Source organism: Lampris incognitus, chromosome 5 (genome assembly GCF_029633865.1).
Source record: "Lampris incognitus isolate fLamInc1 chromosome 5, fLamInc1.hap2, whole genome shotgun sequence".
Classification (NCBI taxonomy): domain Eukaryota; kingdom Metazoa; phylum Chordata; class Actinopteri; order Lampriformes; family Lampridae; genus Lampris; species Lampris incognitus.
Genome location: NC_079215.1, coordinates 23,245,155 through 23,259,086, shown reverse-complemented (window position 1 = coordinate 23,259,086; position 13,932 = coordinate 23,245,155).

Genomic DNA, 13,932 nt, shown 5'->3' with positions numbered 1-13,932 from the left:
CCACTCTATTTGAAACATTATACAAAAACATTAACAAAAACAGTTAGATACACATCTAAATGTGTATCTGTTTAGATACACCACTGGGCACAGTGGCCCAGTGGGTAGCACTGTCGCCTCATAGCAAGAAGGTCCTGGTTCGAACCCTGGGGTTGTCCAACCTTGGGGCGGTTGTCCACTGTGTGGTGTTTGCAAGTTCTCCCCGTGTCCGCGGTGGGTTTTCTCCAGGTGCTCCGATTTCCTCCCACCATCAAAAGAAACATGCATGTTAGGGTACTCCTGTCTGTGCCCCTAACCAAGGCAATGGGAAAAGAACCGGAGTTGGTCCCCGAGTGCTGCATGAAGGCGGCAGCCCACTGCTCCTAGCTACACAGATCAAAGCAGGGATGGGTTAATTTACAGTAACTGAATTTCCCCAAGGGGATTAATAAAGGAAACTTAATCTTAAATGCACATGCCCATATTCACAACTGACATCGCACTAGAAGTGTATATGTTTACTCACTCGGCAGTACCACAGTCCTTATTGCTGAAGCTGTGTGCCTGCTAACACTGGCCTCCATGGCCTACTGTTTTGATTGAGTAGTGTGATTGACTGGGGGATGAGTGTGTTTTTCTGCTTACTGCATTGTTGTTCACAGCCGAGCCATCTTCAATGAGCATCCAATTCTACACTGTCATCACTGAGTCTTTCATCATCCTTCCCCAAAATGTCCAATTTGGGTTAGCAGTCTCACAGGACAAAGCATGAATGTAGTGTATTATCAATGGAAAATGGAGATGACCGTCGGCTGCAAGCTACCGACCCTCCAGGGTTTCAACAAATCAGGCACGCAGGAAAAATGATCACCAACCCATACTCACCCTGGCTATCATATATTCCAAACTCTTTCTCCCAGACAGTGATGCTAAATGATAACCATTTTAACAACCAGCACAGGAATAGCTCCGCTGCACTACGTTAATGCTGTGCTGCTGGTACGCAGCACTTACTTCCACTACTTAGTCAACTATTTACACTCAGTTTGACACCAGCTGCACAGTTAGTATAATTCTAGGCTGCATCAGTATTTAGTATTCTAATTTATACTGTAATAAAAAACACTTAATCGGGCTATATTCCCAGGTCCTGCATAAATCTGCCTGTTGATATGTCTCTTACAAGCGCGATATTCTCATGTGTGAATACTGCACAGTTGCGGCCTGCTATTTTTCTCAAGACGCACCACAAATTTTCTTATTTAGTGGCTTATTAACAATTAACTTTTATTGGTCTGTTGGATTTTTATCCGTGCACACTGTAACGGGGAGGCCGTATTCCCCGAGTCCCTCTCAAGTTCCTTCGTAGACTCAAAGGGGCTTAGTTTAACCTCTGTGAAATCGATGAGAAATGATGAACTGATTTAATACTGGGAGCATGATGATTGTAAAATTACAGAGACTGGGTATAAATGTGTACGTTTTTTTTTTTGGCTCCCCTCAGAAGCTGGTGTAATTGGCAGTGGAATACAGGTTATAACTGGCGAAATGTGCTTCGAAGCTTGATCAGGTTACAGAGATAAGGTAGTTGAAGTTGGGAGGAAATAGGACTGGAAAGGGATATTGAGCACAGAGGATAATGACAGGGATACAACTCAGGCACCTATATCCTATACCTGTCTCAAGTAGGTATACGCCAGAGGATACTGTTCCCCTCCTCTTTTTTTCTTTTTTTTGTTGAACAGAATATATTTTGATGGCGTTATGCTTTTACACACTCTGATATAGCGGGTGGTGTAATGTACCCTTTAAAATGATTTCTGACCCTCCAATAAACACGAAGAAGAACAATTAGAGCAGTAAATCATGTTAACACACACACACACACACACACACACACACACACACACACACACACACACACACACACACACACACACACACACACACACACACACACACACACAAACCGTGTCACCCTATAATTGTGGGGGCCCCTCGTTGACTACATTAATTCCCTAGCCCTGAACCCTAACCTTAACCATCATGACTATATGCATAACCTTAACCCTTACCTTAATCTTAACCTAATCCTAATTCTAACCTTAACCCTAAACCCAAGTCCTAACCCTAAAATAGGCCCCTTTTCTCATGGGGACCCATAAGATGTCCTCACAAGGTAGGTGGTCTCAGGTTTTTCTATCCTAATGGGGACCAAATGTCCCCATTAGGATAGAAAACCCTTCACGCACGCAAGCACGCACGCACGCGCGCGCACACACACACACATTAAATTAAATGTTAGATTAAAATTGCCTTTTCTATTAACGTGATGCTTTTGTATCATGTTTAATTATTAGACTACTTATAAAGATTGAATAAGAATATGTGTGTGAATATAATCATGTGAAGGAGCCCCCTGCTTTATAATTGGATAATGAATTGTTTCCTCTTCTTTCATGAAATATCAATTGGCTGTCAAAGCTTTTTACAGGAGGTTTTGCTCGCCACTATTGATTACAGTTTTAACACTGTGTTAAAACCACCAACTGCACAAAGAGTCAAAACCCATGATTTTTTTTTTTACAAAAGATGTCCTATCCTTGGGGGAGCGATCAACAATCAGCATTATCAACGTTTTGATTAATTATCACAAAATGCAAAGGAGCTACTGAAAGAGTTTAATGCATGGTAAGAAATCAAGTTATTTATCCCTAAAATAAACTTTAGGACTAAGTAACTTGAGGCCGGGGCACCTTCAGCCTCCACATTTTGCATGCAGGAAGATGGCAATATTAGGCATGTTAATAGAGCTATTATGACAAAAAGATATCAAAAAAACGTCTTTATGCATGCTAAATAATCCTTTTCATGATATCAAAAAAATGTTAGCAGAGGAGTATGCAGTCCATACGGCATACTCTAAATCTAAGTGGGCATACTGTTATCAGAAGGCCATTTGTATAGTCAAATGGTAGGTACACCACCACTATGAATGACCATTTCATTCAAATCATATCCACCATCACCAGCCCCCCCCCCCGTCCCTGTTTCTAGCTTTACTTTTTTATTGAGCGAGATTAGCAGCAAGATAACACCCGAGGCAATCTGTCCGTAGATGTAGATTTGCCTCAGAAGAAAATGATACAAGGCAGCCAGCTATGTAAGTTACTTGCTATCTCCTGCCTCCCCTGTGATCGCCAGGGTCCTCTAACTACACTGACTGTACTGATGCCTCCCATTCGGTCCTAAACCTGCACTAACCTTGTCTTCACTCTCCTGCTGCAAAAATATACGAGTGATTATGAACTGTAAATTTAATTGCTAAAACAAATAAAAAAAGACAATTTGATGAATACAGATACGCTAACAGATTAATTCATATTCGCATTGTACTGTGGATAGAAATGCTTTAAATGTCTGCACTACATAAGAAAAAGGGATAAAATATTGTAGCGAATTCGGGAGGTAACCACAGGAACTGCCGCGGCCGGGACGCGAACCCGTATCGCCCGATGCACGTTGCAATATTTACATTGAATGGGCAGCAAAAGCGTCACCCATTGCACACATACTACATCCTCATTTGATATCACATGTCGTATGCATAGTTGAATGTGGTTTTGGACACGAACCGGAAACCACTGTAAATTTCCAAGATTTGAAAATGTACCTGTGGATCATGTCTTTATGCATGCTCAATCCGGATAAGGAAATCACAAAAAGTTGAATCAGTTCATCTGGACACAGCGTTTATTGAGAGAGAAACGTTTCATCACTCATCGAAGTGACCTCTTCAGTCTAAACTGACTGCAGGTATCCCCACCCTTATAAACAATACAGTTTCATAAGTTAATTGCCACATCAGTTTGGCCCCGCAGTGGTGGAATGAGCTCCCCATTGACGTCAGGACAGCGGAGTCGCTGCCCATCTTTCGGCGCAGGTTAAAAACTCACATCTTCAAGAACTACTACCCTGTTACTTGCTCTTAGCACTTATTGTATTCACTCAGTAAAAAAAAAAAAGTTCTTGCGCTTTTAACACCGGTTTTGCTCTTGGATGTTTGTTTAGAGAGAAGATGCAATTATGACCTCTGATGACTTGTAGTTCTCCTGATTTCCTACGTTAAATGCATTTATTGTAAGTCGCTTTGGATAAAAGCGTCGGCTAAATGACTGTAATGTCATGTAATGTAATAAAAAATTAACTCAGGGGTTTGGCGAATGGCGGAGTAGGCAGCAAGTCAGAAAAGCTCTGTCACCATTCGACATTTATTTGTTATCTGCTGTTGTGGTGATACACTTGAGGGTAGATTCACCAGGGGCTGCTGCTCCTTTAAGGCAGACATTCAGAGTGCTGACGTAGGCACTGCTTAGGGTTTCCGGGGCGAGCCATGTTTACAGCAGCCTAGCGGTTAGCAGGTTGCCACGAGAGGTTGTACTGTATCGGTGTCGTTTTGTGTGGCGAGTAAACGGAATTGACTCGACTCGATCTCTCCGTCTCATTCCTGCACCAGGAATCGAAACCCTAAGCATTGCCTACGTTAGCACTCTGAATGTCTGCCTTAAAGGAGCAGCAGCCCCTGGTGAATCTACCCTCAGTTGTGTATCGCCACACTGTATTATTTACCCATATAAACATTGGAGAACCCGCTTCTAGGTCTGGCCTTTGGCTTGACGTCCTTTATATCAAGTTCAACATGGGCAAAACAACCACAGCCAAAGACAAAAAAACAGAACGTGAGGGGAATGGTAGTCAACGTGGCGGGTTAGCTTCTGAGCTAACTAACGACGAATCTACTTTGGCTGATATACAGAAACTACTCTCCGGCATGGGGGAGCGAATTATCACAAACATGGCAGCACAAATTTCATGCTACTATTGCCAGACACCATCAGACAATTCAGACCATTGAAACGTCAATGAATGAATGACTTCCAGGGGAGAATAATTGCGCTGGAACCTACAGCTGGTCATCTTGTGAAGGAGAATGAACAATTGAAACTGAAAATTGACGACCTCGAGAACAGATCCAGGAGGTGCAATATCCGGTGAGTGACTAAAATTACTGGCTAACTAAGTTGACCAACACTTGAAAACTGAAGAATATCTCCCATATGCTGTTAGTCTATGTATGTGTTTAGGGGGGTCTGCGTTGTGAGCAGTTTATCAGGGGGGGGGGGGGGTGTTCGCATAACGCTGTTCAGTTCAATGATTGCTAACTCTACGCCTCTAATGCTAAGCCATTAGCTCTAATGGTTAATTAACCACGTTATCAATACTAGCCGAATACATAATTGCCTTTTATTTGGTTTAACGCTCAGTTGATGAACTCGGTCTGACTAGTTAAGTCATGTTAAGTGTGTGCCTTGACTGTTGTGCATAGCCATGGAACACAAGGTTTTTTATTTTTTTATTTTTTTATTTTTCTAACACCTCGTTATGTCATTGACGTAAATCTGACCTGGTAGAACAGAAACGGACGTGACATAGCGTCTTCTTTTCTTCTTTTTTGGTTTGGGCAGACCGAAGGCTGCAGTGGTGTGTTGCTGCCGCCTGTTGTTTGTTGCACGTATTCGGAGGTTGCGTCAAACACTTTGTAGAGTGCCTTCCTTGCCAATGTCCACAACTTTATTGCTCAGAACTTCTTTTTTTTTTAAATAGAAAACTAGCGGTCTGACTGAATGTTTTAGGGCTCTTACTTTGACTTAGGCAGAACCAACAATTCCCGATTATAGGTTTAAATGTTTAATTTTTATTTTATTTTAATTTTTTCTTCTTTATCTTGTTGAGATACAGAACTATTGATAGAGACAGTGGTTGGAAGTTCGTTTTCACTATAACATTGCTTAGATACATAAGTAGCGGGATACCAAGTTTAAATTAATTTTGTTTGTTCTTCTCAGTTTTCCATAAAGACAGAGCTTGAAGTGCAGGATTTAAGCACAAAGTGAATAGCAGTAAAAGGGAAAGGGTCGACAGGTTTACAGGTACATGGGATTTGAGTACCCCCCGCCCCCATTTTTTTTGTATCCCCCCCCTCTCTTTGCTTTCTTATCACCTTCTTTTCCCCATTCATGTGCTCTTTCAAACAGGATATCACCTTTGGGCTACCAAATGTGGTTTGCTTCTCCCTTTTTTATTTCTTTTCTTAGACTGTCATGGTAGGTCAATCCAATAAGGCGACTGATAACCCTACTAAATTCATATCCTGGAATGTAAAAGGGGCCAATAACCCAGTGAAAAGACAAAGAGTTATGTCTCATTTGCAGCAATTGAAGGTAGATGTAGCATTTTTACAAGAAACTCATCTTTGTAAGGCCAATATTTCTGGTCTTAATCGAAATTGGGTTGGTCAAGTATACCATTCCAAATTTAATGCAAAGGCCAGAGGGGCAGCCATATTAATAAACAAAAAAAATTCTTTTCGTTCCAAAGAGGTAATTAGTGATCCAAACGGGCGATATATTACTGTTGTCGGGCAACTCTTTGCCAGTCCTGTTATTTTAGTGAACTTATATGCCCCTAATTGCGATGACAGTAATTTTTTTGAGAAATTATTTTTGACAATACCTAAGCTCGACAGTGGATTTCTCATAGTTGGAGGTGATTTCAATCATCAAACACTCCCCAGAATCTCTCTAGGTCAGCTGAAGTTATGAGTGACTTCATGAATCAATGTGGTCTTTCAGATATTTGGAGGTTTAAGTTTCCCCACACCAGAGCTTATTCCCTTTTTTCTAACGTGCACCATACCTATACCCACATAGACTATTTCCTACTCGATAACAGACTGCTGCCTAAGGTTAAAACTTGCTCATATAATAGTATTAATATATATGATCATAGTGCCATCATATTTGATTTGGATCTTGCAAATTGTCCTCCCCCAAATAGAATCTGGAGACTTAACCCTCTTCTATTATCGGACGACAAATTTGTGGACTTCATTTCAGCCCAAATACAATTTTTCCTAGAGACAAACACTACCCCAGTGATCTCACAAGCCACACTATGGGAGACTCTTAAAGTGTACATCCGAGGGCAAATCTTAGCTTACTCTTCTACAATTAAAAAAGAAAAAAATTCAAAATTAAATGAGATTTCTCAACAAATCCTGAATATTGACTCAAAATATGCTCAATCCCCAACCCCAGGTCTATATAAGGAACGTTTGAAACTGCAAACTGAATTTAATCGTTTATCCACTGATGAGGCAACACGTCTCATTTTGAAATCCAGGCACAACATCTATGAATGTGGAGATGAAGCGAATAGATTATTGGCTTTGCAAGCCCGTCAAGCAGCTGCTACCCACTCAATCACAAAGATTCAGTCACATACAGGAGAGATGCTGACAGATCATGATGACATAAAGACAGCCTTTTTGCAATTTTACTCTAGCCTCTATGCATCAGAATGTAGTGATGGCCCTGCTCCCCTACATGCCTTCTTTGAAAACTTGACTATTCCCACTGTATCAGAAGAACAAAATACCAAGATGAGTGCGGACATTTCGATCTCTGAAATAAATAATAAAAAGTGTTCCCTCCAATTGGCACCAATTCTTCAAGCTATGTTTACGGAGGCACTCTCCTCAGGCATTCTTCCTATGACTTTGAGACAGGCCTCTATATCTCTGCTGGCAAAGAAAGATAAAGATCCATCATTATGTGCATCATATCGTCCTATTTCTTTGCTAAATGTAGATTTTAAGGTCCAATGTCTTAGCTAAGTGCCTGGAGAGTGTGATTCCAAATATCGTTTCACCAGATCAAACAGGATTTATTCAAGGCTGACACTCTTACTCAAATCTAAGAAAACTATTCAATGTTGTCCACTCGGACCGGTCAAATGTCCAGAAGTCGTGATTTCACTTGACGCTGAGAAGGTCTTTGACGGAGTCGAGTGGAAATATCTATTTTTCACCCTCCAAAAATTTGGCTTTAAAGACGAATACATTGCCTGGATCAAATTGCTTTATTCCTCTCCACTTGCAGCCGTAATCTCTAATAACAGTCAGTCTGATTACTTTCCCCTTGGAAGGGGGACAAGACGAGGGTGCCCACTCTCCCCCCCCCTATTGTTTGCATTAGCAATTGAGTCCCTAGCAATAGCACTGCAACACTGTAAGGACTTTAAAGGCATACACCGAGGTGGGCTAGAGTTTAAAGTTTATCTCTATGCTGATGATCTGCTTCTGTATGTCTCTGGTCCAGCTTTATCACTCCCCTGCATTCTAGACATCCTGGATCAATTTGGAAAAATCTCAGGGTATAAGATAAATTTGCAAAAAAGTGACCTCTTCCCTTTAAACGCTGAAGCAGATGTACTTCCTCCTAGCCTTTTCCCCTTTAAAAGGGTCCAAGACGATTTTAAACCCTTGGGAATTGAGGTCACTTGCTCCTTTCCAGCTACTTTTACAAAAAAATTCACTGCTCTTTTTAATATATGTAAACAGGATATGAATTGCTGGTGCTCTTTACCATTATCATTAATAGGGTGCATTAACCTAATTAAAATAATAGTATTACCAAAGTTTTTATATATCTTCCAAAACAGCCCCATCCTAATTAAAAAGTCCTTTTTTAAACCCCTTGATAAAAGTATCATCTCGTTCATATGGGGGAATAAGTCTAGCTGAATCAGCAAAACCCATCTCCAAAGACCAAAGCACTCAAGAGACCTGGCTTTGCCTAATTTCGTTTTTTATTATTGGGCATGCAATATTCAGAAAATAATTCACTGGTTTGAAGACAAACCAATTGCAGGAAAGGCAGACTGGGTATGATTAGAGTTCTCATCATGCCAACACCATTTGGGCTCAGTGGTTGGTGCAGCCTTGCCCCTTCTTAGCAATAACCGGAGTTCAAATATAATAGTCGATCACTCAATAAGAATATGGGCTCAGTTTAGAAGGCATTTTGGGCTGCAAGGAACTTCTATCCTCTGCCTTATTAAGTCAAATCACATGTTCATTCCCTCCTGTACAGACCCTGCATTTACTTTATGGTTTAACAAAGGGATTAGATCGATCCATAATCTATACATAGAAGACATATTTGCATCTTTTCCTCAATTATCCAAAGTCTATGACTTACCTAAGAACCACTTCTTTCGTTATTTACAGATCAGGAATTTTGTACAAAAGACATATAACTCATTTCCAAACAAACTTATAAAATCACATGTCGACCATATCCTGGACTTGAATTCAGACCATAGAGGATTGACATCCCAGATTTATGAGTTCATTAACAACATCAATCCACATTCCATGGAAAATTTAAAACTGCCCTGGAACTCTGATCTTGGAATAGCTTTAAGAGATGACCAAGGGTGTGCAAGTATGATCACATCACTCCCACCCTCAAATCACCTCACTGGCTCCCCATATCTGTCAGAGTTGAGTACAAGATCTCCCTCACCAATGCATATATGGAAATGCCCCCTCCTACCTCAAGGAGCTCCTTGCACCAAAGACGTGCACACGTACCCTTCGCTCCTCTGATGCCAACTTCCTCCAAGAAGTAAAGTGAAAGCTGATAACCATGGGGAAGCGGGCTTTCTCCTCAGCTGCCTCCAGGCTGTGGAATGCCCTCCCAGACCACCTCAGGGCACCACAGTCTGTGGAAACCTTCAAACAACACCTCAAAACCCATCTGTTCACCAAAGTTTTTTCCTAGTCAGGCCACCTCTTTTCCTATGCCTTTTTTTTAAATGGTTTTGACCATGGACTCTGTTTCACGGACTATGATTATGGATTGTGGATGACTGTACTTTTGCCGCTCCTGTGATTGCTTTTAACTTGCACTGTGTACTGATTATTGTTGATGTATTTTATCCATTGTTTTATAGCAGTTTGAGGTTTCTCTGAAATGTAAAGTGCATTTACAAATACAATTTATTATTATTATTATTATTAACAATGGGACTCTATTTTAGATTTGATACACACATCGTCTACGTCTGCTAAACATGGCTTAATACAATTAAAGTTGTACACAGAGTACATTTTACTAATGCTAGATTGGCAAAGATTTATCCAAACATTTAGCCTTTATGCCCTCGATGTAGAGGCCAGCCGGGAGATTTAATGCACATGTTTTGGCTGCGTCCGAATCTCTCCACCTTTTGGATAAGAATTTTCAAAGCCTTTAGTGAGATGTTTCAAATCCAGTTTAACCCTGACCCAGTCTGTGCTCTCTATGGTTTAACGTCACAGCAATCTCGTGCTCTCATACCAAATAAAGCCCATGTGATCATAGCTTTCACCACATTGCTTGTGAGATGTTTGATCCTCTTAAAATGGAAACAACACACTCCATCTTTTTCTCATTGGGCCAAAGATGTTATGCATTTCTTAAATTTAGAGAAAATTAAATACACACTAAAAGGGTTACCTGGAACCTTTGCTAAGATATAGAGGCTCTTTCTGGGTTTCTATGACTCTCTACAGGAACCCCTTGAAAGAGTAGGGTAGAAGCCATAAATGTCCTATTACAGTAATGAGCATTCCCCCCTCCTGTTTTTTTCTGTTTTTTATTTTTATTTTTGTTTTGTTTTGTTTTTTCTGTTTGTTTTTTTCCTTTCCCCCTTCATCTTTTCTTCCTTTTGTTTGAATAATTAATACAATTATTTGATTATCTTGAGTTTTCTCTTCTTTACCTAAATGTATTCTGTAACCTGTGATCCTATGAGTGGGTGGGTGGGTGGGTTGGTAGTGATGGGAATGGGGTTTTCAATTTGTTAATGCACGTGATAAATAATACTTTGTATTTGGGGATGAGTAGCTGATTTGACGTTATACATGTTTTGTAATTCTTGTGGGATAACACATTTGAAAATCAGTAAAATATATTTCCAAAAAAATAGAAGAATTCAGAACAACCATGTGTCAGAAAAGGCTTCCAGCGCTGTCTTTGATGGCCATCGACTCAGCGCTTGTGAGGGAGCTGGATTTTGAGGACTTGATCACAGTGTTTGCAAAGAAAAAGTCAAGAAAGAAGAACTTCTAAAGGTAAGAACCATTTGATTATGTTGTCTGTGCATTGAGCAGTATTATCTGTTGTGATTGTGTGTTGCTGTATATTTTATGGATGAGATTATTTGATATGCTGTTTGCATAACGTGTATTGCATCACTGCGGTGTGATGCTACTATATTGTATTGGAGTCAGTTTGTTAAATTCATTATATGTTGGTTTATGCAGTTCTTTGCGAAGTTGCCTAGCTCACTTGAGCCTTATTTTGAAACCTGCATTGAGCTGTGCTGTGTGATTACCTTAGGATGGCATTGTTGTAAGCCTATTCCTAGTCAGTCACATTATTATGTATAAGTAATAACTGGTGTGCTGTCTGCTTGGGTGGTTTTCCAGGAACACAAATATTGCCATAGTCTGGAGTCATACACTGCCTTGGGATGATGTAATCCATTGTTTCCTTGTCTTGTGATTTGTGAGTGAAATGACAGTACTTGGTCTATTGAACTGTATAGGCATACCTGCTCAGCTGGACTGGTTATTCAGCCTTTGCCAGTAGGTGTGTGATTATGGTCTTGTGGATTTGACCAGTCAGTTTGACTGGAAGCTCAAATAATTAAGGTGGGGTTTAATGGCTGGGGTGTGTGTGTGTGTGTGTGTGTGTGTGTGTGGGGGGGGGGGGGTTACAAGCTTCAGTGTCCAGAGGCCTCTGGGGGTATTAATCCAGCCTTGCTAATCAGTAAAAAATACGTTCTGATTCTGATTCCATCATTTGTGCTTTGTTGTCTATAATCTGTGGACTTTAATCTATGATATGTGGACTATAGCGTGTGAACTTTGATCATTTAAGATCTATGATCTTCAATCCCTGGTCTATAATCCATAATTTGTTATTTTTAATTTATGGTTTACGGTTTCTGATCTATGGCTTATGGTCTATGATGTTTGTTTTATGGCTCTACCATTCCTGATCTACAATCAAAGATCTACGATTTCTGATTCATAACCTATGATGTATGTATAGTTTATGGTCTGTAATCTATGGTCTATATATAATATTTGGTTTATGGTATCTGATCTATATAGAATGGTCTATAATTAATGGTTTATGATTTCTGATCTATAGTTCGTGTTGTATGATCTATGGATTATGGTCTATAATTCATGGTTTATAGTCTATGTTATATGGTCTATGATCTATGGATTATGGTCTATGATTTATATAGTTTTCACTCTTTTTCATTCTCTCCTCTGCCTTCTTTGCCAAATGCTTATCGAATTTTTGTCTATTTACACATACCCGCACACGCACGCGCGCGCAGACACACACACACACACACACACACACACACACACACACACACACACACACACACACACACACACATTCCATGTCACCCTATACTTGTGGGAACCCCTCATTGACTACATTCATTCCCTAGCCCTTAACCCTAACCTTAACAACCATAACTACATGCCTAACCTTAACCCTTACCTTAACCTTGACCTAATCCTAATTCTAATCTTAACCCTAAACCCAAGTCCTAACCCTAAAATAGACCCTTTTCCTCATGGGGAGCCATAAAATGTCCTCACATGGGAGGTGGTTTCAGGTTTTTCTACCCTAATGGGGAAATTTGGTCCCCATTAGGATAGAAAAACCTGGTACACACCCACACACGCACACACTTTTTTGCTTGGGCGAACCAGCCGTTTCTTTGCCCTGTACTCAAGATGCAGTGTCAGAAATAAAAGAGACAGCAAAACTAGCTGTTCCTCTGCTCTTTCCCTCCCACTCCACCCTTTCAGTCTGTGTCCTTGTTTAACAGGCGGCGCTCTCTCATTAATTAAACAAGATCACAGCCTGTGTGTCTCACTCAGTACTTAATTTAGTATCTACACCCATTTAGCCATCCCCCTCTTCCCCACCTCATGTCCCCCATCTCAGGACCCCCCACCACCACCTCATATGTTCTTTCCACTTTTAGTTAAAACTCATTTTTTTCTGTCTTTACCTGTGTCATTTTTTTTTCTTGTTGCACATTTTTCACTCCCTTGTATGTGTCCCTACTTCCCATATTCTCCTCTTTTCCCTTCTCAGCTTCCCGTTTCCCTTTTTTTCTAGGTTGTGTCATTAAGCAGCGGTGAATTATTCATTAGGCTGATTTGTAAGTATGAATAGAAGGGCAGGTGGAAATTCTATAATCTCTCTGCCCCTGGGTTTTGTGTTAGGTCCAAGTCACCGGTGTGCATGTACATATATGTGCATATCTGTGGGTGAGAATCCGGTCGGCCCTCTGGAAAAACCACAGCTACACTTCCGTGATGCAGAAAATCGGAGCCAATAACCGTGATAGGGGGTGAGAGGAGAAGGGAACCTTGTACCGGGTGGAGTGCCAAAGACACTGGTGCAATGCCAAGACATCAGAGAAACAGGCAAAGGGTGGAGAAGTAAGAGAGAGGGAAACTCTTAGGGAGGGAAGGACAGAGGGAGGGAAATTTGAGGGGTGCCTTAACAGGCATCGTTTTGATGTCGATCCAGCAATATGCTGACTTCATACTCGGAAAGCCCAGGCCCAGTGGGTGCCAACGTATTGCGTTACATAATGCATCTGCTTGGATAACATCAAAAACCGTAACAGGGGGACTTGTGGCATAGCAAGACTTGATATCGTCTTTCTGTATTCGTCGTGGATGATGTGACGTGTCCATTGTTAAGAGAGAGGACTTGAGTGTGCTCTCAGCTATGTTCACTTTGTCGAACATCCCGTCTCGCCTACAGTACAAATAGAGAGAACACCAAATGAGCCAGGGAGATTTCGGCAGTGACCTGCACTTGAGGCAGAGTTATACTTGTCTTCATCACCGTCACCATGGAAACAGAGTGGCCATGCAGGAATCAAACTCACACGCCCTTATAATCAGATAATCAGATGTCCATATAACCTCAACCCTAATCCGTCAAGTGTCTA